Source organism: Chiloscyllium punctatum, chromosome 38 (assembly GCF_047496795.1).
Source record: "Chiloscyllium punctatum isolate Juve2018m chromosome 38, sChiPun1.3, whole genome shotgun sequence".
In the NCBI taxonomy this organism is placed as follows: domain Eukaryota; kingdom Metazoa; phylum Chordata; class Chondrichthyes; order Orectolobiformes; family Hemiscylliidae; genus Chiloscyllium; species Chiloscyllium punctatum.
The window spans coordinates 18,759,114-18,787,026 of record NC_092776.1 but is presented as its reverse complement, the minus strand read 5'-3'; the positions used below and the strand labels follow the sequence as shown (position 1 = coordinate 18,787,026).

General features: G+C 43.0%; 1 pseudogene; it reads right to left on the bottom strand.

The window, feature by feature from the left end:
• Positions 1 to 100: 100 nt before the first annotated feature.
• LOC140463263 (nascent polypeptide-associated complex subunit alpha pseudogene) lies at positions 101 to 21,316 on the bottom strand (annotated as a pseudogene).
• Positions 21,317 to 27,913: the final 6,597 nt, after the last annotated feature.

The window sequence follows — 27,913 nt, the reverse complement described above, 5'->3', positions numbered from 1 at the left end:
TAAATTTTCTTTGTTCTTTGCTTCAAACAGGGTTGTCACCTACTCCAGATGCTTACATCATCAACTCCATAACAGTATTTGCATTATTATTTTTCAGTGCTCACACAGCCTTACCCCTAGCCACGTTGGTTTGGGACGTAGCTAGTTCTATGTCCTTAACCACCACACTGGTCTCAACAACCTCCTCCTCTTCTCTTTCCTCCTGTACAGTCAGAGACTGTGTAGGTGCTTGGATCTTGTTAACAAGTTCACCCTGCAGCAGTACCCTGAGCTCGCTGAGATAAACCTTTAATCTCAATTTGGCAAAAGCATTATAATTAACTTGACACAGGGCTGTTGTAGACTTATGATTTTGTGATGACAAAGTGTTTTTTGATTTCCTTACAGAGACTCTGGTTATCCCAGTAACCTGGTGAAGCATTGGATTTGTCATTGCCTTCCATGTCTTCTTTTCATTTCTCAACTTTTGTGATTTGCTGATTGGTCCTTCATCTATTTGAGCTGTAGCTGCAAGCAGGACTTGCTGTGCCACTGACTGCTTTGTGTCCAGGTCCTCCAATTCAGGAACTGGCTCATCACTATCCGACTCTGTCCCAGACCCCATTTTAGCTCGTGGTTGCTCCTTAACTTGCACTGCGACAGGAATAGTGGCTCAGCAGTTAGCACTGCTGCCTCACAGCACCAGGGATACGAGTTCAATTCCACCCTCAGGCAACTGTCTGTGTGGGGTTTGCATATTCTTTCTCCCTGTGTCAGCGTGGGTTTTCTGCTGCTGCCCCAATTTCCTCCCACAATCCAAAGATGTGTAGGTTAGTAGATTGACCATACCGAATTGCCCATAGTGAACAGGGATGTGTATGCTAGGTGGATTGGTCATGCTGAATTGCCCATAGTGTTCAGGAATGTGTAGGTTAGGTGAATTGGCTGTGCTGAATTGCCCATAGTGTTCAAGGATGTGTAGGTTAGGTGGATTGGCCGTGCTGAATTGTCCATAGTGTTCAGGGATGTGTAGGTTAGGTGGATTGGCTGTGCTGAACTGTCCATAGTGTTCAAGGATGTGTAGGTTTGGTGGATTGGCTGTGCTGAACTGTCTATAGTGTTCAAGGATGTGTAAGTTAGGCGGATTGGCCATGCTGAATTGCCCATAGTGTTCAGGGATGTGTAAGTTAGGTGGATTGGCCATCCTGAATTGCCCATAATGTTCAGGGATGTGTAGGTTAGGTGGATTGGCTGTGCTGAATTGCCCATAGTGTTCAAGGATGTGTAGGTTAGGTGGATTGGCTGTGCTGAACTGTCCATAGTGTTCAGGGATGTGAAGGTGTGGTGGATTGGCCGTGCTGAACTGTCCATAGTGTTCAGGGATGTGTAGTTAGGTGGAGTGGCCATGCTGAACTGTAGGTAAAAACAATGACTGCAGATGCTGGAAACCAGATTCTGGATTAGTGATGCTGACTGTCCATAGTGTTCAGGGATGTGTAGGTTAGGTGGATCAGCTGTGGGGAATGCAGGGTTATGGGGTAGTCTGATTGGGATGCCTTTTAGAGGGTCAGTATGGGCCCAATGGCCTGTTTTCCACTCAGTTTATGTGGCTTCATCAGGCATTTTGGTTCAATTTGTCACAGTCATTGTGGTGTTGATGCACCATTGAGTTTTGAGGAAGGAAGTTTCAGGATTTTAATGTCACATCAGTGAAGGAATCACACCAAAGTGAAGATGATGTGCCTGGGAGGGGATCTTGCAGGTAGTGCCATTCCTATGTATGTGCTGCTATTGCCAGCGGTGGACACTTTGTTTTTGGAAGGTGCTATTGAAGGACCTTTGGATAGTTGTTGCCCTGCATCTTGTGCACTGCTGTAATTGGGGCGCCAATCAAATGGGCTGGTTTGTCCTGGATGGGATCAAGCTCCTTGTGTGATGGTGGAGCTACTTTCATTCCGAGCAATTGGAGAATATTCCTCGAAAGTGCCTCGAAAGTGGTGAATAACATCTGGGGAGTCAGAGGGTGGGTTACTCTCTGCAGAAACCCCAACCCCTGATCTGCTGTGGTAGCCACCATGGTTATATAGCTGGTCCAGTTCACTTAAACACCAATAAAGGGACAAAATGATTCATGTTGCTGTTGAAGCATCCTGGCCAGTTTGTGTTGCTGGACAGTGTGCTGGTTTAGCAGCTGGGATCCAATTTACTTCACTAAAGGCCTGTTAAGTCCACTTATTGGAGACCAGCTTCCTGGAAATATCAGATAACAAGTTAAATGCTGAGAAGTGGCCTCACAATAGTAGGTGAGTGAGCCAGCTCTCTAGGCCCTGCAGAGAGATTGCTCCCACATAGTTGGCTTTAACTGCAGCTGCAGACCATCTGCCATATTCCTGATTTGCCAGAAACATTGATTCTCCTGCTCCTCGGATGCTGCCTGACATGCTGTGCTTTTCCAGCAGCACACTCTCTCGACTCTGATCTCCAGCATTGCAATCCTCACTTTCTCCCATCTGCTACATTTGTCTGACTGCTGAGGCCATTCAAGTAAATGCAAAGCTAAAAACAAATGCAGGGAGTAACTTCCATCAGGGAACATCTCCTCTCTCTCGCTCAGCTGACAAGTGTTTTGGAGATCCATCTGCCATCCTTCAGTGTACAGTGAGCCCACCTTCTGGCCATTGGATGACTCTTTCAGTGAAAACTCACTGTCCATTAACTGTTCCCACTCCATAGGAGATCAACTCATATTCTGAATATTGCAAACCAATACAGCAAGAACAACTTGCATTTATAACAAAGAACAAAGAGAGTTTACAGCCCAGGTACAGGCCCTTCGGCCCTCCAAGCCTGAGCTAACCCAAATCTACTGTCTAAATCTGTTGCCCAATTCCTAAGCATCTGTATCCCTCTGCTCCCCATTTACTCATACATCTGTCCAGATGCATCTTAAGTTAATCTACTGTGCCTGCCTCTACGGCCACTGCTGGCAAAGTGTTTCAGGCACCTACCACCCTCTGTGTGAAGTACTTGCCATGTGCGTCCCCTTTAAACTTTTCACCTCTCACCTTGAAAGCATGACCTCTCGTTATTGAATCGTTTATCCTGGGAAAAAGCTTGTCTCTATCCACCCTGCCTATACCCTTCATGATTTTGTAGACCTCAATCAGGTCCCCCCTCAGTCTCCTTTTTTCTAATGAAAACAAACCTAGCTTACTCAACATCTCTTCATAGCTAACACCTTCCATACCAGGCAACACCCTTGTAAACCTTCTCTGCACCCTCTCCAAAGCATCCACATCCTTTTGGTAAGGTGGCAACCAGAGCTGTACACAATATTCTAAATATGGCTGAACCAACTTCATGTTCAATTTTAACATGACTTGCCAGCTCTTAAACCCAATACCCCGTCCAATGAAGGCAAGCATACCATATGCTTCTTGACCACTCTATTCACCCGTGCAGCAACCTTCAGGGTACAAGGGACCTGCACTCCCAGGCCTCTCTGCTCATCAACATTTCCCAAGGCTCTTCCATTCATTGTATAATTCGCTCTAGAATTAGAGTTGCCAAAATTCATTACCTCATATTTGCCTAGATTGAACTCCATGTGCCACTTTTCCGCCCAACTCTCCAGTCTATCTATATTCTCCTGAATACTTTGATAGTCCCTTATGTTTTCTACTCCACCAATCTTCGTGTCATCTGAAAACTTGCTGATCATACCAACAGTGCCCTCTTCCAGATCATTTATGTATATCACAAACATCAGTGGCCTCAGCACTGATCCCTGTGGAACACCACTGGTCACCTTTCTCCATTTCGAGAAACTCCCTTCAACTACTACTCTCTGTCTCCTGTTGCTCAACCAGTTCTTTATCCACCTAGCTGGAACACCCTGCACACCATGTGACTTCACTTTCTCCATTAGTTTACCATGGGGAACCTTATCAAACGCTTTACTAAAGTCCAGGTATATGACATCAACAGCCCTTCCTTCATCTATCAACTTGGTCACTTCCTTGAAGAACTCTATTAAGTTGGTAAGGCATGATTTCCCCCACACAAAACCATGTTGCCTATCCATGATAAGCCCATTCTTTTCCAAATATAAATAGATTTTCTCCCTCAGTACCTTCTCCAGCAACTTTCCCACCACTGACATCAGGCTCACTGGTCACTATTCCACTTACCTGGAATATCCCTACTACCCTTCTTGTACAGGGGGACAACATGAGCAACCCTCCAGTCCTCCGGCACCTTACCTGTGTTTAAGGAGGCTACAGTGATATCTGTCAGGGCCCCAGCTATTTCCTCTCTTGCTTCCCTCAGCAACCTGGGATGGATCCCATCTGGTCCTGGGATTTGTCCACCTTAATAACCTTTAGCCGACCCAACACATCTTCTCTACTTACATCAACGTGATCCACTCGAATCAAATTTCAATCTCTAATGTTCCTCAATTCAACATGTTCCTCTCCTCAGTGAACACTGATGCAAAGTAATCATTCAGAATCTCACGCATTCTCTCAGGTTTGACATGTAGCCTTTCTTCATTATCCTTTAGTGGACCAATCCTTTCTCTCGTTACCCGCTTGCTTCTTATATAAGAATAAAATGCTTTGGGATTCTCCTTAATTCTGCTCACTAAAGCTACTTAATTACCCCTTTTAGCCTGCTTGCTTCCTCATTTAAGACTGGCCCTATTCTTCCGATATCCCTCCAGGGCCCATTCTGTTCTTAGCTGCCCGGACCTTATGTACGCTTCCCTTTTCATCTTGGCTAGTCGTACGATTTCTCCTATCATCCACGGTTTACGAATCTTGCTCTTCCTATCCTTTGCTTTCAACGGAACATGCCTATCCTGCACTATCTTTAACATATCTTTGAAAGCCTCCCACATACCAAATTGGACTTCCCTTCAAATAGCTGTGTCCAATCTACGTTTCCCAGCTCCTGCCTAATTTTGATACAATTGGCCTTGGCCCAGTTTAGTATTCTTCCTTTCGGACCACTCTCATCTTTGTCTACGAGAATTCTAAAACTTACAGAATTGTGGTCACTGTTCCCAAAGAAATCTCCCACTGCCACGTCTACCACCTGGCCTGGCTCATTCCCCATGGCCCCTTCCCTCGTTGGACGATTGACGTACTGCTCTATAAAACTTTCCTGGACGCTTCTTACAAATTCTACTCCATCCAGACCTCTGACACTAAATGTATCCCAGTCAATGTTGGGAAATTTAAAATCTCCCATCACCACTACCTTATTGCTTCAACATCTTTCCACCATCTGTTTACCTATTTGTTCTTTTACCTCATGCTCACTGTTGGGAGGCCTGTAATACAGCTCTAACAATATAACTGCACCCTTCTTATTTCTCAGCTCCATCTGTAATGCCATAATAACAGTGGTGACATGTCCCAAGGGACAAAATGTGACACTAAGCCAAAGAGAGAGACATGAGGAGGGGCGACATGAAATATGCCAACTCAGAAAAGCTTCAAAATATGGCTGAGAATGGCAAACTCAGCTGAGTGATTTGTAAAACATTCCCAATCTACCACGAGTGAATGGAAAGAGATAGTCTAAACTTGGGTCAGCCAGGCACAAAGTTCTTGATGTTTCCTCAGCCCATTAGGCATTAGGCAGTGTAATATGCTTGGAGAAAGTGAGGACTGCAGATGCTGGACAGAGTCGCGAGTGGGATGCTGGAAAAGCGCAGCAGGTCAGGCAGCATCTGAGGAGCAGGAAAATCAATGTTTCGGGCAAGAGCCCTTCATCCTGGTGCTGCCTGACGTGCTGTGCTTTTCCAGCATCCCACTCTCGAGTGTAACATGCTTGTTATGCCTTCCATTATTCTGTATGTTTTTGACAAATGGTCCTTGCAAAAATTGAGGAAGTTGTACAGCTGCCATTCCTATTCAAAATAGTCGGGCCAAATGTTGACCAAAGTTCAATGATGTGTGCCCATCTTTATTGCACTTGAAGTAACCTTTCATCAACAAACTCAGCAATTAAGCTAGTAATGTAGAGCTTGAATATATTATGAGTGAGATTCCACACCATGTACTCCCAATTTCCTCTTTTATTCATGCTGCTCAATGAGGTTAAAAGTTTCCTTTGTTGTGAGAGCTAAATATGTGCTGAGAATACTCATTGTGAAAACGGAAACGTAAAAAACAAAGGCAGATGAAAATTTCATGCATGGGGAACATGAACTGTCACTCTGACTGACAGTTATGATTCAGAACTCAAAAGACTTTTATTGACATATTTCATTAGCGTTTTGTCAGCATTTCACAACATAACCTTGAGTTCCTCTGAATAGTCTGAAAGCTGTATCTTTTGAAATGATGCATAAACAGCTAAATTGGAACATTGCTCAAATGGGAAGTTTATTTTCTTTGCAACATAAGGTATGTTGCATTCGGTGTTACTGTATTCGTGGTATTTATGTATTCATTAACAAGTGTTATTGTATCAAAAATTAATTATTGCTGATTCACTTCCTCTTTCTCTAAACTTTAGTAGGCCTTAATATATCAGGTTAAATTATATATCAACCTAGATTTTATGGTTGGAATGGCAATGAAACTGTCATTACTGGAAACCTCATTCCTTTTTAAAACAGACAGCAACTTCTGGCGTCTACACATGGGCAGTTAAACATATAAATCCAAACAGTTATTGATAATTTGCTCTTCTATAAAGTGCAGCTTTTCAGTCTTCACAAATGGAATCAATACAGAATCCCCGATCTGACGTGAACATTAGCTTTAACATGGTAAATTCATTGTAAAGAAAATAGTTCAACCATAGAATCATAGAGTCATACATCATGGAAACAGACCCTTCAGTCCAAACAGTCCATGCCCACCACAGTCTCAAACTAGGCTAATCCCACCTGCCTGTGCATGGCCGATATCCCTTCAAACATTTCTTATTCATATGCTTATCCAAATGTCTTTTAAACATTGCAATTGTACCACATCCACCACTTGCTCTGGATGTTCATTCCAATACTCACTACTCTGTGGGTCAAAAATCACCCCTTGTATCTTTTTAAACCTTTTTCTTCACACCTTAAAAATATGCCCCTTAATCTTGAAGTCCCCAATGATAGGGACAAGATACCTGCCTATACTGCATAATTTTATAAACCTCTATAAGGTCACCCCTCGACTTTCTAAGCTCCAGTGAGAAAAGTGCCAACCTATCCAACCTCTCTGTATGACTCAAAGCCTCCATTCCCAGCAACATCATAGTAAATTTTTTCTGAACCCCCCCTCCAGCTTACTAATATAACAGGGTCCTCAGAACTGGACACAGTATTCCAGAAGAGACCTCACCAACATCCTGTACAACCTTAACATGACGTCCCAACTCCTACACTCAGTAGTCTGAGTAAGACTGTTTACCAGTGTATGCAGTCATAAATATTGCTGAACAAATTCTCTCACCCTGAAAAATGTATTTTACAATTTGGTGTATCTTTCCCTTCCAATGACATACCAAAATTACTTCATTTTAAAAATAATAGATACTTTTTGCTACCTTTTAAAGTTTGTTATAATATTTCAGCTCCTTCCTTAATTGCATGTTTGAATCAAAATCAAAATTTTATTTTCAGTACACTTGTTAAAATGGGAGCCTTTTTTTAGACCAGAAGATATATGAGCAGAATTAGGCCATTCAGCCCATCTGGTCTGTTTGCTATTCGATCATGGCTGCTACATTCCTCAACCGTGTTCTCCAACCATCTCCCCGTAACCCTTGATCCCCTTACTTATCAAGAACCCAGCTATCTCTGTCTTAAATACATTCAATGTGAAGGGGCGTTTAGTTATGGGATATGATGAAATGGCTGAGGCATTGAACAGGTATTTTGTATCGGTCTTCACAGTGGAGGACACTAATAACATGCCAGTAAATGACAAAGAGACGGACGTAGGTGAGGACCTGGGAACAATCATTATTACGGAAGAGGTAAGTGTTGGGCAAGCTAACGGAGCGAAGGATAGACCAGTCTCCTGGCCCTGATGGAATGTATCCCAGGGTACTAAAAGAGATGGCGGGAGAAATAGCAAGTGCTCTGGTGGTAATTTTCCAAAATTCCCAGCAGGTTTGAAAACAGCAAATGTTTAACAGCAAACGCCACTGTTTTTAAAAGGGAGGTAGACAAAAGATGGTGAATTATAGTTGGAAAATTAGCTTAATCTCTGTAATGGGGAAGATGCTTAGGTCTATTATCAAGGAAGAAATAGCAGGGCATCTTGATAGTAATTGTCCTTTTGGGCAGACGCAGCATGTCTTCATGAAGGGCAGGTCATGCTTAACTAATCTTTTGGAATTCTATGAAAACATTATGAGCAAGGTGGACAATGGGGACCCAGTAGATGTGGTGTACCTAGATTTCAAAAAGGCCTTCGCCAAGGTGCTGCACAAGAGGCTGCTGCATAAGATAATGATGCACCATGTTACAGGTAAAGTATTAGCATGGATAGACTGACAAGAAGCAAAGAGTGGAGATAAATGAGTGCTATTCTGATTGGCAATCAGTAACTAGTGATGTGCCTCAGGGATCAGTGTTGGGACCACAATTATTTCCAATTTATGTAGATGATTTGGAGTTGGGGACCACGTGTAATGTGTCAAAGTTTGCAGGTGCCACTAAAATGAGTGGCAGAGCAAAGTGTGCAGAGGATTGTGAAACTTTGCAGAGGAACATAGATACATTGAGTGAGTGGGCAAAGGTCTAGCAGTTGGAATACAATGTTAATCATTTTGGTCGGAGTAACAGTAAAAGGGACTATTATTGAATGGTAAAAAGTTGCAGCATACTGCTATACAGAGGCACCTTGGTGTCCTTGTGCATGAATCACGGAAGGTTGGTCTGTAGGTACAACAGATAATTAGGAAGACAAATGGAATTTTGTCCTTCCATTGCTAAAGGGATTGAGTTTAAAAGCAGGGAGGTTACGTTGCAGCTCTACAGAATGCTGATGAGACCACACCTGGAGTACTGTGTACAGTTTTGGTCTCCTTACTTGAGAAAGGATATTCTGGCACTGGGGGGAGTGCAGAGGAGGTTCACTAGGTTGATTCTGGAGTTGAGGGGGTTGGTTTATGAGGAGAGGCTGAGTAGACTGGGATTATATTCATTGGAATTCAGAAGAATGAGGGGGGATCTTATAGAAACATATAAAATTTTGAAGGGAATTGATAAGATAGATGTAGAGAGGATGTAGAGAGTGGATGAAACTAGGACAAGAAGACATAGCCTCAAACCCAGACACCACTCTGCACTTAGGAATGTAACGTGGAGTCAGATTGTTTGTCAGGAAATTAATTCATTAAAGAACAATGCTCAGTGTGACCTTCTGCTCCTGAGGAGCAACATTCTGTGGCCAGATAAATACTTAATTCAACTCTTGTGGGAAATTCTGATTGAAGCTAGACATAATTTTTAAAAAAGCAGGTTGGAATCGGCACTCTCATAGCAAGCCGGGGCTGCACCATATTGAACCAGACTGACCTCTCTATATTGTCAATGTAGATATCAACTCATGCTTGTTTTTTATCTGTTCATGGGATGTAAGTAACATTGCCTAGGTCAGCATTTATTGTCCAGCGTGCAGTTAAGAATGAACCACATTGCTGTGGGTCTGAACTCACATGTACTGCCACCAGGTAATGATGACAGCTTCCCCTCCCGAAAGGACATTATTGAACTGAATGGGTTGTTACAACAATTGATAATGGTTACATGGTCACCATTCTGTCAAATTTTTCTAATTTTGCATTTTTTATTGAATTTAAATTTCACCATCTGTTATGTGGGATTCAAACCCATGCCCCCTCAGAGCATTAACTAGGGGTTAGTCAAATCAGGGGTCCTGGAATACCAGTCCAATGATGTAACTATTACAATAGTGGATGGAATGAACATATATTTCACTTCTGTTGTCCTTATAGAGGTTACAAAAAACACTCCAATACTAGCTTTAATCAGGAGGTGGAAAGAAGAGAGGAATTTAGCAAAATTACAATCATGGGGCAAGTGGTGCTGTGAAAGTTTCTGGATATTTCATCCTAACATCTGAAATAAGGTAGCTAGTAAGGTAGTTGTGGAGTTAACTTTCCAAAATTCTCTAGATTTAGGAAAGGTTCCACCAGAGTAGAAAGTTGCAAGTATGACATCTCTAATCAAGAAGAGAGGGAGACAGAACACAGGAAACTATAGGCTGGTATTTGACAGCTGTCATAGGGAATGTGTTAGAATCGATCATTAAAAAGAGTACAGCTGTTAACTTATAAAACCTCAAGGTAACCGGGATGAGTCAACATTACTCTGCTAAAAGAAAATCATGCTCCCAATTTATCCGAGTTCTATGATGGAGTAATATGAACTGTGGACAGAGGGTAGCCTGTATTATACTTGGTTTTGCAGAAGGCATTTGAAAAGGTGGCATAACAAAGTTGATAGCAGAAAATAAATGCTCTTGGTATAGAGGGCTATATAATAGCATGGATAGAAGATTAGCTGGCTGATAGAAAACAGGGAATATGGATAAAGGGTCTGATTGGCAGGATAATGAATGGGGTCCTATAGGGGTCTGTACTGGGGCTTCAACTGCTTCTAATTTACATAAATGACTGAAATGAAGGGAGCAGGTGAAACCACAACCTGTGGGAAAGCATGTTTTCAAGAAGACATGAGGAGTTTGCAGATCGATACAGTTGAGTGAGTGGACAGAAATTCTGGGCAGATGGAGTATAATGTGGGAAAATGTGAAGTTGTACACTCTAGCAGCAAGCAGAGTGTTAGTTATATGGAGAATGACAGCAGAATTCCCAGGCACAGAAGGTTTTAGATATTCAAGTGCATGAGTCACATAAAGTTGGCACGCAGGTGCAGTACTTAATCTAGAAAGCTAATAGGATGCTATCATTTATAATAAAAAGGCGCATTGATCTCTCTGCACCTTCTCGGCGGCTGTAACACTGTTTCGTGCACTCTGTGCTGTCCCCTGATGCACTTGTGTAGCACAATCTGCCCGTAAAACACATAAGACAACACTTTTCACTGTACTTCAGTACATGTAACAGTAATAAATCAAATCAAATCAAACTTTAAAGTAAGGATGTTATGTTTCAGTTATACAGGGCATTGGTGTGATTGTATTTTAAATACTATATGTACTTCTGTTCTCTCTGTTTAATGATGAATGTAAATGAATTGAAAGTGGTTCTGAGGATGGTTTAATAAATTGGAAATGAATGGGTTATCTTATAAAGACCGGTTGGACTGATTGGATTGTTTCCACTTTGAAAAAGTGAAAAGTGACTTTATTAATATCTACAAGAACTTGAATGATCTTGGCAGAGTGGACATGGAAAGGTTAGTCCTTTTTGTGGCTGCATCCAGGCTAAGGGTCACTGTTTTAAAACGATGGTGGGTTCTGCCAGGACAAAGATGAGGAGAGCTGTTTCCTTTAAATGTCAGGGCATTGTGCAACTCCACCTCAGAAGCAGTGGATGCAAGGTGAATGAATATTTGTAAGACAGAGTCGGATGGATTTTTGTTTGACCGGGGAATCGAGGGTTATCAGGAGCAGACGGGAATATGGAATTTGAAATGCAAATGGATCAGCCATGATTGTGTTTAACGAAGGAACAGGTGTGGCAGACAAATTATTTATCTCTGCTCCTAATTTATATGTTTGAATGTTTGTAAGTCATGCCTTATCTGCTGTAGCTGGTGATTAAACAGTAAGTGAGAGCGTCAACTAGTCAAATCATTAGATTTTTACATTAGAATTACTTCATATGAGCGTTCTCAAATTGGGTCACTATCTCCACCAAACTTCTGCTGTTTACCTTATATCGTTAATATTAATGTCGCAGGATAGTGTGGCTGCTGTCACACTGTTATCTCACACTGCAGAGATGGCCCTGCTCCTCTGACCATTCATCTCATGACAAAGTTTGTAAACCTTGCGGCCTCAGTTAACGTGCACACTGTGAGCATGCATACATCACTGGTTAAAGGCTGCAGTAAAACATCAACTTGGAGGATAAAGAAATCCTGCGTCCACTTTGAGTTTTAGTGTAAATTATTTGTATTGATTTGCACCTGCAAAATAAACCTGTCGCGTAGGGATTTATGGGTTTCCACAGTCAAGGATAACAATTTTAGGATTGAACATGGGGGAGAGATATTGATTAATGGGGTCTGGAAAATTAATTTTCGTCTTGTGTTCAACATTCTTTCTCCACATTGACTGAGATTGCAACATTTCAGAAATCAAATATGACCTCTGTTTGGACAGGTAATTATACTGCAAAGTAAATGGTAAAATTTAGCAGAACCGTTCAATCGAAAAGTAGGTGTGTAGAATATGACAATGGATCAGGGCCTGCACTAGCAGTGATGTTACTGAGCGCATTAATTTTGATCCTCCTGAATTCCCTAGATTCTAAAATGATTTCATGGCCTGGAATGCAACTAATGTAACCACCTGGCTAGAGAAAGGAAAGAGAGAGAACAAGGAACTGCAGGTCATAAGAACATAAGAACTAGTAGCAGGAGTAGGCTGTCCGGCCCTTCAGCCGGCTCCGCCATTCAATAAGATCATGGCTGATCTTTTCGTGGGCTCAACTCCACTTAGCCATCTGCTCACCAGCACCCTTAATTCTTTTACTGTTCCAAAAATCTTTAGGGCGGCACAGTGGCACAGTGGTTAGCACTGCTGCCTCACAGCGCCAGAGACCTGGGTTCAATTCCCGACTCAGGCGACTGACTGTGTGGAGTTTGCACGTTTTCCCCGTGTCTGCGTGGGTTGCCTCCGGGTGCTCCGGTTTCCTCCCACAGTCCAAAGATGTGCAGGATCAGGTGAATTGGCCACGCTAAATTGCCCGTAGTGTTAGGTAAGGGGTAAATGTAGGGGTATGGTTGGGTTGCGCTTCGGCGGGGCGGTGTGGACTTGTTGGGCCGAAGGGCCTGTTTCCACACTGTAAGTAATCTAATCTTTCTACCTTTGCTTTAATCATTCAACTGCTTCCCTGGGCAGGAAATTCCACAGATTCACAACAGTTTGGGTGAAGAGGTTCCCCCTCAACTCAGTCCTAAATCTGCACACCCTCCTCATTCCTCCCCTTATTTTGAGGTCCGTTTGTCTGATGTCAAAGAGAAAATGATCAAATCTATTGTTAAGAACATGTGAGATTGCTTTGGCAAATACAGTTAAGGAGAATCCAAAGAGTTTTTACAAACACATTAAGGACAAAAGGGTAACTAGGGAGAGAATGGGGTCCCTCAATGATCAGCAAGGCGGCCTTTGTGTGGAGCTGCAGGAGTTGGGGGAGATACTAAACGGGTATTTTACATCAGTGTTTACTGTGGAAAAGGACATGGAAGATATGGAATGTCGGGAAATAGACAGTGACATTTTGAAAAATGTTCATATTGCAGAGGAGGAAGTGCTGGATGTCTTGAAACACAAAAAATTGGATAAATCCCCAGGACCTGATCAGGTGTACCCTAGAACTCTGTGGGAAGCTAGAGAAGTGATTGCTGGGCCTCTTGCTGAGATATTTGTATCATTAATAGTCACAGGTGAGGTGCCGGAAGACTGAAGGTTGGCTAACATGGTGTCACTGTTTAAGAAGGGTGGTAAGGACATATTAAGAAAAAGAGAAATTGTGCTCAACAAACATATTGGAGTCTTTGAGAATATAACTGGCAGAGTTGGTGGGGGGAATCAGTGAATGTATTTTGTTTGAATTTCCAGAAGCTCTTGAAATAGGTGCGGCACAAGAGGTTGTTACACAAGTTAGGGTTTATGACACTGGAGGTGATGAATTATCACCGGATCAATGATTTGTTAAAGAACAGAAAACCAGACCGAGAAATAAAAGAGAATAAAAGATTGCCACTGTGTATCTAGGAGAAAGTGAGGACTGCAAATGCTGGAGATCAGTGCTGAAAAATGTGTTGCTGAAAAAGCGCAGCAGGTCACGGCTTATGAAGAAGGGCTTATGCCCGAAACGTCAATTTTCCTGCTCCTTGGATGCTGCCTGACCTGCTGCGCTTTTCCAGCAACACATTTTTCACCAGTGTGTATCTAGTAGAGTGCGTATGGTTAGTGATTGGACGTCAGCACAGATTAATACTATAATTGTATGATTTTGTCTGCTTGCCCACTGAAGTATACATCAGCTGTCAATTCAAGAGGTAGGAAATCACATGCAGCACATATTGGAATTTCAGATATGCTTTTCTAATATATTCATCTACAAAGCACCAACAAATACCCTTTAAAAAATAACTCATTGTCTACATAAGTGGCAGGGAATCTGAAAGAACTTTATAAATGAAATTTCTTTCTGTCCCATATTATTTGGTTATTCATAGATTGATCAATTTCTTATTCATGATTTGAATGGGATTACGCTATGGTTTTCGACATGCAGGTAATTTATTGCTTCTCTTGAATTTACATTTATGAGCAATTCAGGGAGAACTACAAATTGAGATTGTAAATTATTTTGCAAATAATTCATTCGTCTCAAGTATTCTGCATACGTTATTCCCTCTTGTAAACACAAGTAATTAATAATTGAGCAAAAGCTTCAAAGTAATTTTGAGACAAACTACAAAATTCTATTTGAGTCAAGAGTGCGGTGCTGGAAAAGCACAGCAGGTCAGGCAGTATCTGAGGGAGTAGGAGAATCAACAGCTCGGGCAAAAGCCCTTCATCAGGAAGCCTGATTTCTGATGAAGGGCTTTTTCCTGAAATGTCGACTCTCCTGCTCCTCGGATGCTGCCTGACCTGCTGTGCTTTTCCAGCACTGCACTCTCGACTCTAATCTCCAACATCTGCAATCCTCACTTCTGCCTTCAAAATTCTATTACAAGAACAAACTTCCAAGTGTTATGCTTTATTATAATTGAAAGAATCAATGGTCCTCGTCCAATTATTTTCGCCTGTGCATCTATGAATAGTTTTCTAAAGCTGCTGTCATAAATCAACTTCAATTAAATATTATTGCTTGTTCCTACTGGCATCTGCAAATGAGTCTTCATCTAACGATTCCACCCTCTCATTAATTCTTAATGTGCATCGACACACATTGTTAGCTGTCAATAGAGGTACTGAACAATTGGAGCATACGTTAATCCTTGTGTACTGCAGAACAGAATTGCAGTAAAACCTACTCGAGCATGGTCATGTATGTGAACATTGAAACAGTTCCAAGTCATTGACAATGAGATTTAATTTGGGGCACGATGATATCAATTGTTGCTAATCATTTGCTCTCTTGAAAGTAAAGATCATTGAACCACTGTATCATTGCAGAGCTATTTTTACATTTTTGACAATTCCAGTCAGATTGATGATGGATTCATGACTTGCTGTAAAAAGAGAAACTATGATTGTGAGATCAAGACCATAATAGCTTCATTTGGTCCATTGTATTGGTGGTAGCTAATGAACAAGAACTCAGTATTAAGTCATCACAGTTCTCGAAGTTTCAGTCGACTTCTAATGAATTATTTTGGATTCAAATAGTATTATCATGTGCTTACAGGATTTTCCAAACAAAAGAGTTGAATCTCAACGTTTTTGGACAAACATGAGTTGTACTGATTTATTTGTGGAGGGACTTCTTACTATAAGGCACAGAACATTTTCTTGTCAAATCCTACCAAACATACCTCATTAATGTTTGATGCCAATCCCTGTGCCATCTCTCACATTCAATTCCAGCCCTGACTTACTGTGTACGCTTCCCGGACAGCTCGCTGCTCAACAGATGTTCACAAAGACTGGCATCCCTTGCACCTGCGCCATCTTTAAAAGGGCACTGTGAACCTGGACAAAGATTGGCAATCCAGCGTTGTCCCTCCCCAGCAATGTAATAGCACAGCACTCACCAAGCCACACTACTTACAGTACTGACTGACACTCCAAAGCACATACAACCCCATTCTCTCACCTTAGTTACTGTTTAACCACCAGGCCCTGAGGTTTATCTGCTTTTAGCTACAACCCAACTGGGAAGGGTATTAGTCAGCTCCTGTCATGTTTGTAGAGTCCAATGCAGCTGAGCTCTGTCACAGACAAGGAGCTCTTCCTCCTCCCCAATGTCCTCATCCCCCTCCTCCTCAGAAGATTGGTCCAGTTCTCCTGGTTCCTCAGTATCCAGCAGATTACCTCCTGCTGTATTTGTGCAGAGTACTACAGCCAGGACGATGTGGTATACTCTGTCTGGACTACACTGGTGGGCAGCTGAACTGCATCTTCCAACCACATATTCCTATCGGAAAGATGTTGTGAAACTTGAAAGGGTTCATAAAAGATGTTGCCAGGGTTGGAGGATTTGAGCTATAGGGAGAGGCTGAACAGGCTGGGGTTGTTTTCCCTGGAGTGTTGGAGGCTGAGGGGTGACCTTATAGAGGGTCACAAAATTATGAGGGGCATGGATAGGGTAAATAGACAAAGTCTTTTCCCTGGGGTCGGGGAGTCCAGAACGAGAGGGCATAGGTTTAGGGTGAGAGGGGAAAGATATAAAAGAGACCTAAGGGACAACGTTTTCACGCATAGACTGGTGCGTGTATGGAATGAGCTGCCAGAGGAAGTGGTGGAGGCTGATACAATTGCAATATTTAAGAGGCATTTGGATGGGTATATGAATAGGAAGGGCTTGGTGGGATATGGGCTGGGTACTGACAGGTGGGACTAGATTGGGTTGGGATATCTGGTCGGCATGGACAGGTTGGATCGAAGGACCTGCTTCCATGCTGTACATCTCTATGACTGTATGACTCATTCACAGTCTGTATTGTCCAGATTGCAGCACTGACTTTGGTGAGCACTAAATAGCCTGGGTTACCTTGCATAAATGGCACTGGTCACTGCCCTGATGCCTTTGTCAATGCACAAAGAGATCCTACACAGGTCACGCATCACTTCCTGGAATGAGCCAGCTGCAGAGAGAATGGCAGTGATCTTCACAGTCCCTTGGAAATGTATGCCTCCCACTCCTGCAGCCTTCATGGCCTCTTCAGCATCTGGCTAACGTCTGGCACACAGCACCCTGGGACCTACAGAGCCTGCACTAACACTGCACCTTGCTCATCCCCTGGAAATGGTGTCGAGGTAAGAAAACTCTGAGCATCCTGAGGACCCCAGCAAGTGTGTGCTGTCCCCTTGATCTGGGAGCTCCTTTGTCCTCTGCAGTGGGGCCTGCTGTTTTTCCTGGGATTGTCAACAGCCCTGACCTTCCTGTGTCCATCTTCACCTGCTTAGGTCGGCAGTCACACTGACTGAGCCCAGCGTCTCACCAGCGGCCAGCTGCACTGCTCTTGGTGGAAATGACCAAACACTGAGAACAAGAGGAGTGAAAGTGGTCTCAGAATGTCAATGGTGTGCCCTATAGGTGAGGCCTGTACACACTCCTCCACCAGCGAGCACCCAGATCATGCAGGCCGCGTCTCTATCATTCAGTCAACTTCAGCCTCAGCATGTGCTCCAACATGGTGAATGTGCCACACTGACTTCGTGACCAACACAGTGCCTGAAAACACAGTGCCTGCTTGCCCTTTACCATTCCAGACCCACATCAACTGACAGTTCATGGAGGACACCCTCACCTGGGCTCTACTGGTCACCAAGTTACCCCGCCAACCCCCACACTTTCCCAACCCTCCACAGGCTCATGTCCCTTATACCTCACACTACCCCACATCCCATTTCCACACACCTCCACCCCTACATCACCCCCCACCCCTACTCCTCATTTACAGACTTATCACATTGAGCTTCACCTCTGAAAAACCTCCATAGAGGCCGGTATCCTGTCACCAAGTCACCCTTTATTTACATATGCATTGAACAAGGCGCAGCATGGTGGCTCAGTGGTTAGCACTGCTGCCTCACAGCACCAGGGACCTGGGTTCGATTCCAGCCTTGGGCGACTGTCTGTGTAGAGTTTGCACATTCTCCCAGTGTCTGCATGGGTTTCCTCCGGGTGCTCTGGTCTCCTCCTACAGTCCAAAGATGTGCAGGTTAGGTGAATCGGCCATGCTAAATTGCCCATAGTGTTAGGTGCTTTAGTCAGGGGTATATATACGGTAGAGGGATGGGCCTGGGTGGGTTACTCTTTGGGCGGTCAGTGTGGACTTGTTGGGCCGAAGGGCCTGTTTCCATATTGTAGGGAATCTAATCTAAACTGGCCAGCTTTCAGAGTGAACAGAAGCTCTGCCAGGGCTCCCTGATTGGACCAGATTAGCAGCCCCAAATCTGAAGACTCATATTCTATGAGGTCTTCCCAGCTGATTTCATTTACAATCACTATAACTTCTGTCTGCCCTCCCTGCACCTTGACCCCTGACACTTGACCTTGATAATTCCCATCCTGCTCCTCTCTGCTTCCCCTTGTGGCGGCCGTGGTATGGTTACTGCCAATAAACCCTCTTGTGTAACCTAACATACCGCCCAAAACCTGGAGATCCTACCCTCCCATCATCATTCTTGTCCCCACCACCCCGGGTGCCTTTGCTCCCATGCTGCTGTTTGTGCAGTGATTCCCACTGAAGCCCTTACAGGCCCTCCTTGCCCTTCTAGAATGATCAAAATATTCAGATCAGAAGCATCCATAAGCATCCAACACCAGGGACTGCCCAGACCCCTGATTCTTGTGTTTGCAGATCCTGACTGAAGGTATGTGATCCCCTTGACTGTTGGTACTGGCCCTACAGCATTGACCATTGCCACTGCACAGACTGTCTTTGGACAGATCCCCTGACCATGAGCATTCAGAGAGTCACAGGATCCCTACAGTATGGAAACAGGCCCTTTGGCCCAACAAATCCACACCGACCCTCCGAAGAGCAACCCACCCAGACTCATTTCCCTACCCTATTACTCTACATTTACCCTGACTAACACATCTAACCTACACATCCCTAAACACTATGGGCAATTTAACATAGCGAGTTCACCTAACCTGCACATTGTGAGAGGAAACCGGAGCACCCTGAGGAAACCCACGCAGACCTGGGAGAATGTGCAAACAGGCACCCAAGGCTGGAATCGAACTCGGATCCCCGGCGCTGTGAGGCAGTAATGCTAACAACTGAGCCACCGTGCCACCCCTCAGAGTGGACAACCACCTGTGGCAGAATGCCTGCACAGTGTGTGCACCGTGCCGGTGGTACTAGGATCTCCTGACCGATCATGGACTGTGCACTGACCCCACCCAGGTTCTGACACAGTTGCTTAACTGAATGTACACACAATATATTTGACACACAGGAAGCTGGTACAGTGTAGGTGTTAGATTAACGTGGCGGTGTATTGTACGGAAAGATGCTCCCTCTGCCAGGGTCTGGACATGTTGCTGCTGAGAAGTTGGCTTTCTATGTTCCTGTGCAAAACAGCATGTCAATACAGCGATACTGAGGGCCCTTGACTCTGGCTGGAACACTAACAGACCCAGACCAGGCACTAACAGAGCAAGTGAACAGCCCTGAGATGTAGTCTGCATCAACCCATGAACTTTGTGCACAAAATATCCTTGCAGCAGACTTCCAATGTGAGTTAGGCGAAAGTGAGGACTGCAGATGCTAGAGATCGGAATCTAGGTTAGAGTGGTGCTGGAAAAGCACAGCAGATCAGGCAGCACCCTGATAAATAAAAAGATGGCCCATCAATGTACCCTGCATATTGATCTCACTCCCTCTTCCCAGACACTATCTCCAGCTGAACGACTTGGAACCTTGGTGTTCTTAATGAAACTGTGCTTCAAACCCTATAGCCTCTACATCATCAAGGGCTGCTGTAACAATACCCATCCCAGCCCAACTATCAACAAAACTCAGATTCCAGACCTTTATCAGCTCCTGATTCAACGATTCCAATGCTTTCCTAGCTGGTCGCTCATCGTCCTCACCAACCCAAGGATAGGGAATGTACAGCAGGACTTTGATACTTTTGCAAATTATACCACTATGAAGAAAAGAGCTCAATGAATGATGCTGATGGGTTTCTTGCTTCAATTAATGAAACTCCAAATGCAACCCTATGCACATCTAGGAACACTGAGAACTCTGCCAAACTGTATCCAAGTTTATGGGACTTGAATATATGTTGTGCTCTAGGAGAAAGTGAGGACTGCAGATGCTGAAGATCAGAGCTGAAAATGTGTTGCTGGAAAAGTGCAGCAGGTCAGGCAGTATCCAAGGAGCAGGAGAATTGACGTTTTGGGCATGAGCCCTTCTTCATCAGGAATATGTTGTGCTCTAGGAAGGCAGTGCTTGCACTAATCTTCCCAATCATCTTTACAAGGTTTAGGATAACTTATATGGTTTTGTATGTAGTGCCTCCATTGGTAAAACAGAGGAACCAACATGCTTTTGTATTTTTAAAAATGTATCTGTGCTCAAGGAACTTCATTAGCACTAAGTTCAAGGCTCCCAGATTTCACTTATTTGTCATCAATGCCAAGTGAATTCTCAAGTAGTTTGATGGAAGTTACAGAGCACTTCGGTGCATTGTGTACTGCAATGGGTTGGTTGTCCCAATGGGTGACACTAAGAACTCCGGATGCTTGCGACTTCCCATGCTGTGTGGGCTCAGACCAGGGGGAATGCCTTTCATTGGAAGATCATGCAGTTCCACTTAACCAGTTGAGGCGGAATAGGAATAGAAAATGAAACTTAAAAAATTGAACAACAGTCACCAAAGCCTGAAAAGTTAATTGAACGTTACAGAAAATGTTCCCACTGTTTCAAATTGAACAAACAGCTCACCTTTAATAATCAGGGGTGGAAAATTGTATGTGTGCAAGATTTCACATCAAATCTTTTGGGACCTTTTCGTCCACAAATGCACAATTTTGTTGGTGAAACCCCAGGACTCTCTGAGGGAACTTTCCATGGATCTGCTTTATGTCACCACAAGCTTCAACACTCTCACAGTGGGGCTCAGTGAGGAAAGAAAACATGATCTATGAATGGAGGACCCTTGAACAATATAAACAACCATGAGCCTGAATGCTATCACAGTCAGGTCCTAGCTAAACACATTTTCCACCCTTGAATGTTATTTATGCAAGAATTACAGAATAAGTGGCCTCCGACTGTTTTGTTAAGATAAGCAAAAGGATTAGTAGGTTTTTTGTGCCTTTTAACAGACTTAGGCTGCAAAGAGTTTTTAGAAATTAGATTACTTTTTGGGATTTTGGGGTTATTTACCTGAGCAACCCCTGTGACAGTTAGTGCTACCTCCTCTGCAGTCTCTACATCCTCACACTTGGGCTGAAGCGTCATAATCTCAAGGGACATCCTGTGAAAAACATAAAGCACTCGCAAATTCCAGATCACATGACAGGCCTCAAGCTTCACTTGTTTTTTTTTCTCCAATCCTTCCACTGCTCACCTTTGACCCCAAGCAGAGGTACTGTACAGTGCTCAAAAAAAAAGCCAAGCTAAATAATTAATATCAAAGAAAAATCATTGCATGGCTCAAGAGAGGCTTCCCATATGAGATTGTCGCAGTGTGGGTGATCCCACTTAGTTAGAACACCTCCTGGAGAAATTGTTTCATCATTTTAGACAAGACCACATGTACAAGAAACAAGCTGTTTTAAGAACACACAAACATAACTTATAATTCAGGCCACTCAATAATTCATTGCATCAAGTCAATTCCCATGTTGGGGTGAGGAAGAGTGCTACTTTGCTCCAGAAATGAGTTCAGTCTGTCATCACTGCAATCAATGCATCTCACAATCAGAAGATTTTATGAACTCTGTTGAAATCTGGGAGTGCCCAATCAGTGCCCAGTAAAATTGCTCATTCTGAAGGGCATGAGATATATTCCTGTCCTTCTGGCGGGGCGATGGCAGGGATATACAAACATGTTCAATGTACAGCAATTTTGTTCATTCTTTTGCTATATTTTAAATCGGTCTGTCCCTTCTGACCTTTTTCTTCCCTCTTCATTTGGTTTAATCCATTTCCTTCTGTGCAATACCTACAGTGCTACAGGCCATGCCACTTGGCCATGATGCTGGGGGAATAAAGCGGTGATGGTGCTGCAGTTGAGGTCGCTGCTGGGAACAGGAAGGAGGGAATGGGTTGAGAATAGTAGGGGTGGTGAAGAGGAAGAGGGTAGGAAAAAAGGACAATAAAAGAGTTACCCTGTGCGACCCCTGTGACCTATAAAGGGACCCCCTCAATGGTTTCTATATCCTCACACTGACAGACGACGGTCATAATCTCCAGTGGTGGTCTATGCAGCAGGTGTGGGGAGTGGGTGGGGGGAAGGAGGTGGGACAGCACATATTCAATCAGAGTAATCGTCAGAACAAAGTATGAGAAAACCAACTTCCAGAGACATGAAGTAAATTATTTCATGTTGGTGGTTGAAGTGATTGAACCCTTTGAGAACAACAATAGCACTTTGACAGCCAAACCTTTCACTCATTTCTACCCCCCCACACACGCAGGAAGGGCTGTTTGCTTTTGATTTCCTGAATCTGCAGTTCAGTCTGCTGGAGAGGACAAGAGTTGATTTGTCAGCATTAGAGAGTCAACTGTCTTGAGGTTTGGGGTACACTTCTACATCTCCATTTCCTAAAACTAAATTTGGAAGGGTCAAATATCAGTTTGAAAATCATAGAGTGAGAAATATTTGACAGCTGCAATGTGCTTCTAGTTCGCAAAGGATTACTTACGTTAAAATGAAAGGTAAGCTGAAAGTTTTTGGATGGTATTTTGTTTAAAAAAAACACTAACATCAGAGTTGGAGAGAGGTCCGTTTTCTTGGAACCTGCCTGACTGAAGACAAGAAACTATATGTCTGTGCTCGCAGTAATTGCCCTAATTCAAACAAAGGGATACTAGAAACAGCCGGCGTTGAGTTCTGATGCCCTGTAAAAAGTATGCAAGTAAAATACAAGCAAATCAGCCACATTTAAGTCTCCTTGCAGCAGACTTCCAATGTGAGTTAGGCAAAAGTGAGGACTGCAGATGCTGGAGATCGGAATCTAGATTAGAGTGGTGCTGGAAAAGCACAGCAGGTCAGGCAGCACCCTGATGAAGGGCTTTTGCCCGAAACGTTGATTTTCCTGCTTTTCGGATGCAGCCTGACCTGCTGTGCTTTTCCAGCACCACTTCCAATGTGAGTTACCAATGTGGCCTGCAAGGTGAGGCTGTACTGCCTAAGGCACCTGTACATGGATCAGAGAGGTACCATGGTTGTTGTGAGGGGTTGGCAAGTGTTGGATGCCAGTATCTGTGGATGAGAGCTGGCTGTGACTGCAGTCCACCCTGAGGTGCTGAGCAACATGGGGAGGCTTGGCACACCCTGTGAATGAGCTGAATTTGCCAGGGCTCCGTGCTGACTTCCATGTTGGGATTTAACACCATCTAACGTGCATTTGGTAAGATGAAGAAGCTGAAGATTTAAGAATTGTGGCACTGATGAGGTGTTTAATAAGCCCCAATCCCCTTTAATTGGCGTCTAGCAAGAAATTTGCCTTGCTACTCGTCACATGGAGAAACAGTACAGCAAGATGCTGTCAGAACTGTCCAATTCTGCCTCAAGTCCCACTAGTGGCTGTTTCACTCAGACTCCTCTAAGATATCCCCCAAGTGCCTTAACTGTGGTTATATTAATGTTTCCATTGGTGGGTTTTTGTTGATTGCCTGAGAAACGCTGTTTTTAGCAATAACCCACACAGTCCTCTTCCTTTCATTTTGCCCGACTTGTGATGACAAATAAACTTTCCTTTTTCATTAACTTGCATTAGTTCTGTTGCACAATGTGTGGAGGCATTACTTCTATCACTAAGTTTCCTTCTGTCCTTTTTTCCCCTTGTGCAGGAGCTTTGGAACCTCTTCCCATAAGTAATCATCCTTTCTGGAAAGGGAGTTGATTTTCTTAATAGTAATTGGTTGTATTTGGAACGCAGTCTCACAGGTTAAATTATGCCTGCTGAGGTCTGTAGGGGATAACAGGCTCCATTATTAATATCCAGCTCCTGTAATCTTCACAGTGTGAGTAAAGTGGACCCATAAGTACCTTTGTACATCTTCACGAGCTATTACAGTGAGGGTCTATTGTTTGATAAGAATGAGTCTCACTACAACACAATAGCTAGCCACATGCAAACTGCATCTGTTCTCATTTTGTCACGGCTCTTGTAGTCCGGTCTGCATTTTCTATATTCTTTGGTTCAAGTAATCATGATGACAGGTTTTGTAGCAATTTAGCAGCTTAGATCCTGATAATTAACCTGTCTATTAATAGCATTGCTTTTGTTGGAAACTCTGATTGTAAAAACAGAATATTTATTTGCTGCCTTTGTTCATAGAATCATAGAATTTTACACTACAGAAGGAGGCCATTTGACCCATCATGTCTGTTCCAGCTCCCCAGTTAGCCCCATTTTCCAGCCCTGTGTAGCCCTCTGAACTGATCACTTTCAAATATATATCCAGCTATCTTTTGAAACCTTGTATCGAATATGCTTGCACCACTCTCCCGGGCAGAACATTCCAGATCCTAACAACGAAGAAGTTTCTCTTCAATCACTCATTGCTCTCTTTGCTGACAATAGGATTCTTCTTTACCCACTCAAAATTGCTCATCATTTTGACTACCTCGGTAAGATCACCTCTTAATCTGCTCTTCTCCAAAGAGAATAAACCCAATCTCTTTTATCTTTCTTTGTGTCTAAAATCTCTCATTCCTGGTATCATTCTAGGGAATGTCCTTTGAACTCTCTTAAGAGCTTTAACATCCTTCCTTAAATAAGGTGCTCTGAGCCAAACACAATACTCCAAATGTGGTCTGACTAATGATTTGTAGAGGTGGAGCATCAAATTCTTGCTTTTATACTCTATGCCTTTATTTATAATCCGAAGGATCCTATATGCCTTTTTAACATCTGTTTCAACTTGCCTGGTCACCTTCAGAGAATTATGTACATGTGAACCCCAAAGTCCCTTTGCTCCTGTACTCCCCTCAAAGTTGCACCATTGAGCCTGTATTGTGTTTCCATGTCTCTCCTGCCAAAATGCATTATCTTATATTTCTCTGCATTGAGATGTATGCCCATTTGTCCAATTTGTCAATGCTTTTCTGAAGTTGCTCAGCATCATCCTCACAGTTCACTGAGCTCTCCAGCTTAATATCATTTGCACAGTTAGAGATTTTGCCCTCAACGTCCATCTCCAAATTGTTTAAATGAATCAGAACAAGCAAGGGTCCCAACACTGATCCTTGGGGAACAACGCTTATCTCCAGTCTGAGAAATGCTCATCCATACCTACCCTGTTTCTTACCTTTTAACCAATTTCCAATCCATGCTGCTAAGGACCCATCAATCCCAAACCTTTCTAATTTGCTAACCAACTTGCCATGTGGCGATGTAACAAATGCTTTCTGAAAGCCTAAATATACAATATCCACAGTAGTACCGTCATCCACAGCCTGTATCACCTTGTCAAAGCATTCAAACAAATTTATCAGATGTGACATGCCTTTAACAAAGTCATGTTGACTATTTAAGATTAACTTATAATAGTCTCTTAGTGTGTGCTTACTTTAACCTTTATTATGGTCTCCATCAGTTTGCCCTATTGATGTCAAGCTGATAGATTTGTGGTTTCCTATGGTTTCCTATGGTTTCCCAGGTTACCCTTTGCCCCTTTCTTAAACAATGGTGTCATGCATGCAATCCTCCAGTCCCTAGGACTAATCTTGCATTCAGGACTTCTGTCTGTTCTGTAGTTTAAATAACAATACACATTTTATTTCACTGTTCCTTTAGGTTCTACAGCTTTCAGAAACTGAAGAACAAAATGTTTATCAATTATTTCCAGCTGACAAATATTCAGAGTGTGTATTTTCCCAAGGGACTTGCCAACACCCACAATATTCAGAGGTTGGGAAGATTCTGTCCAAGATTTCTCCCAAATGGAGAAGCTGCTGAAGACTATGTCCTTCAAGAACAGCAGTCAATTGACAATTTTCTATTAGTTCAGCTGGAGCCCTTTCTAATGGGGAAAGAAATCAGACTAAAGCAAAGAGAATTTAACAAGAAACAGTAGGTGCCAATAAATGAAGCAAATGCATGAGAAGCTTCATAAGAGTTGTCCTTTAAAAAGTAATTCACTGTATGTGATTAACTTTCAAAAACCTCTCAGCATTTTCAGTTGATCTGTCGATTTGATTATCTTTGATGTTAAATATAAAAGATTTAAGAGATATAGTTTGAAACTCAAAACCTCTTGTGAGTCTCTCCACATCAACTGTGATACTTTCACACTAAAACTATTTGGTGTTGTGTCGGCCTTGCTGAGTTATGCAACATGACTGCATCTTCTAAAGAATCAAACCACCAATGTGGGCTCAGAAACCATGTTTTCTTTTCCTTTTTCAATAATACCTTTCATTTCTCCCTCTCAAAGATCATAGCTCATGTTGGAGTGCTCTGCTTTCTTTGATAGATTTCTCAATCATGGCCATTTTTCATGTGCAATGCTAGATGAAAGGAAAAGGCTTTTGATTATATAACAGTTTATCAGATCTCTAATAAGCCTCTCAAAATTAATCTTGGAGTTAGACAATTTGGAAGGACAAGCTCTGTGGTTAATGCAGACCTGTTGCCCTGAATAAAGTTCCACAAACAGTGACAAACAAGCAGTAAATCTGTTTTTTGATGATATGAATACAAGGGTTCATTGGATGCCTCCTTTCAAACTTGTGCCTCTACCCCCTGGAAGGACAAAGGCAGTAATGTCTGTGTGTTATGGATGTGCCATGTGGGTGCATTGAGGCTGCTATGTGGCCAATGCCAATGTCTATGGCTGAAGGGTGCAGGCAGTCACTCCTCATGGAAGATGTGCTGGGATATTGGGGATTGCTGTCCAAGATGAACACCCATAGGAACAGGTAATGTATTGGGACTTTTCACCTCTAATGAAAGCATGAACAGACAGATGAACCTTAGCTGAAGAGCATATGAAGTATATAATGTCTAACAATGAAATACCATTTTTAGGGAGCCCAGTGTGAGCACTGAGACCCTGCAGATAGTAAATATTGATGTGATATTTGAACGTGGTATTGCAATTTATTGAATAATAGAATGGTTACAGTATATTTATCCCATTGTGTCAGTTCTGGCTATCTAAAGGAGCAATTTTCCTTGTCTCACTACCTTGCCTTTACCACATAAATGTTTCATTTTAATGTAATTAGAATTTTAATTAGAATTAGAATTAGAATGGACGGCTTTGAGGTATGTAGGGAAGAGGTGTTGGAAATTCTGGAAAGCATGAAAATAGATAAGTCCCCTGGGCCTGATGGCATTTATCCTAGGATTCTCTGGGAAGCAAGGGAGGAGATTGCAGAGCCATTGGCCTTCATGTTTATGTCCTCGTTGTCTACAGGAATAGTGCCAGAAGACTGGAGGATAGCAAATGTGGTTCCCTTGTTCAAGAAGGGGAGTAGGGATAACCCTAGTAACTATAGGCCGGTGAGCCTCACTTCTGTTATGGGCAAAGTCTTAGAGAGAATTGTAAGGGATAGGATTTATGAACATCTGGATAGGAATAATGTGATCAAGGATAGTCAGCATGGTTTTGTGAAGGGCAGATCGTGCCTCACAAACCTTATTGAATTCTTTGAGAAGGTGACTAAGGAGGTGGACGAGGGTAAAGTGGTAGATGTGGTGTATATGGATTTTAGTAAGGCGTTTGATAAGGTTCCCCATGGTAGGCTACTGCAAAAAATACAGAGATATGGCATCGAGGGTGAGTTGGAGGTTTGGATTAGGAATTGGCTGGCTGGAAGAAGACAGAGGGTAGTAGTTGATTGTAAAGGTTCATCTTGGAGTGCAGTTTCTAGCGGTG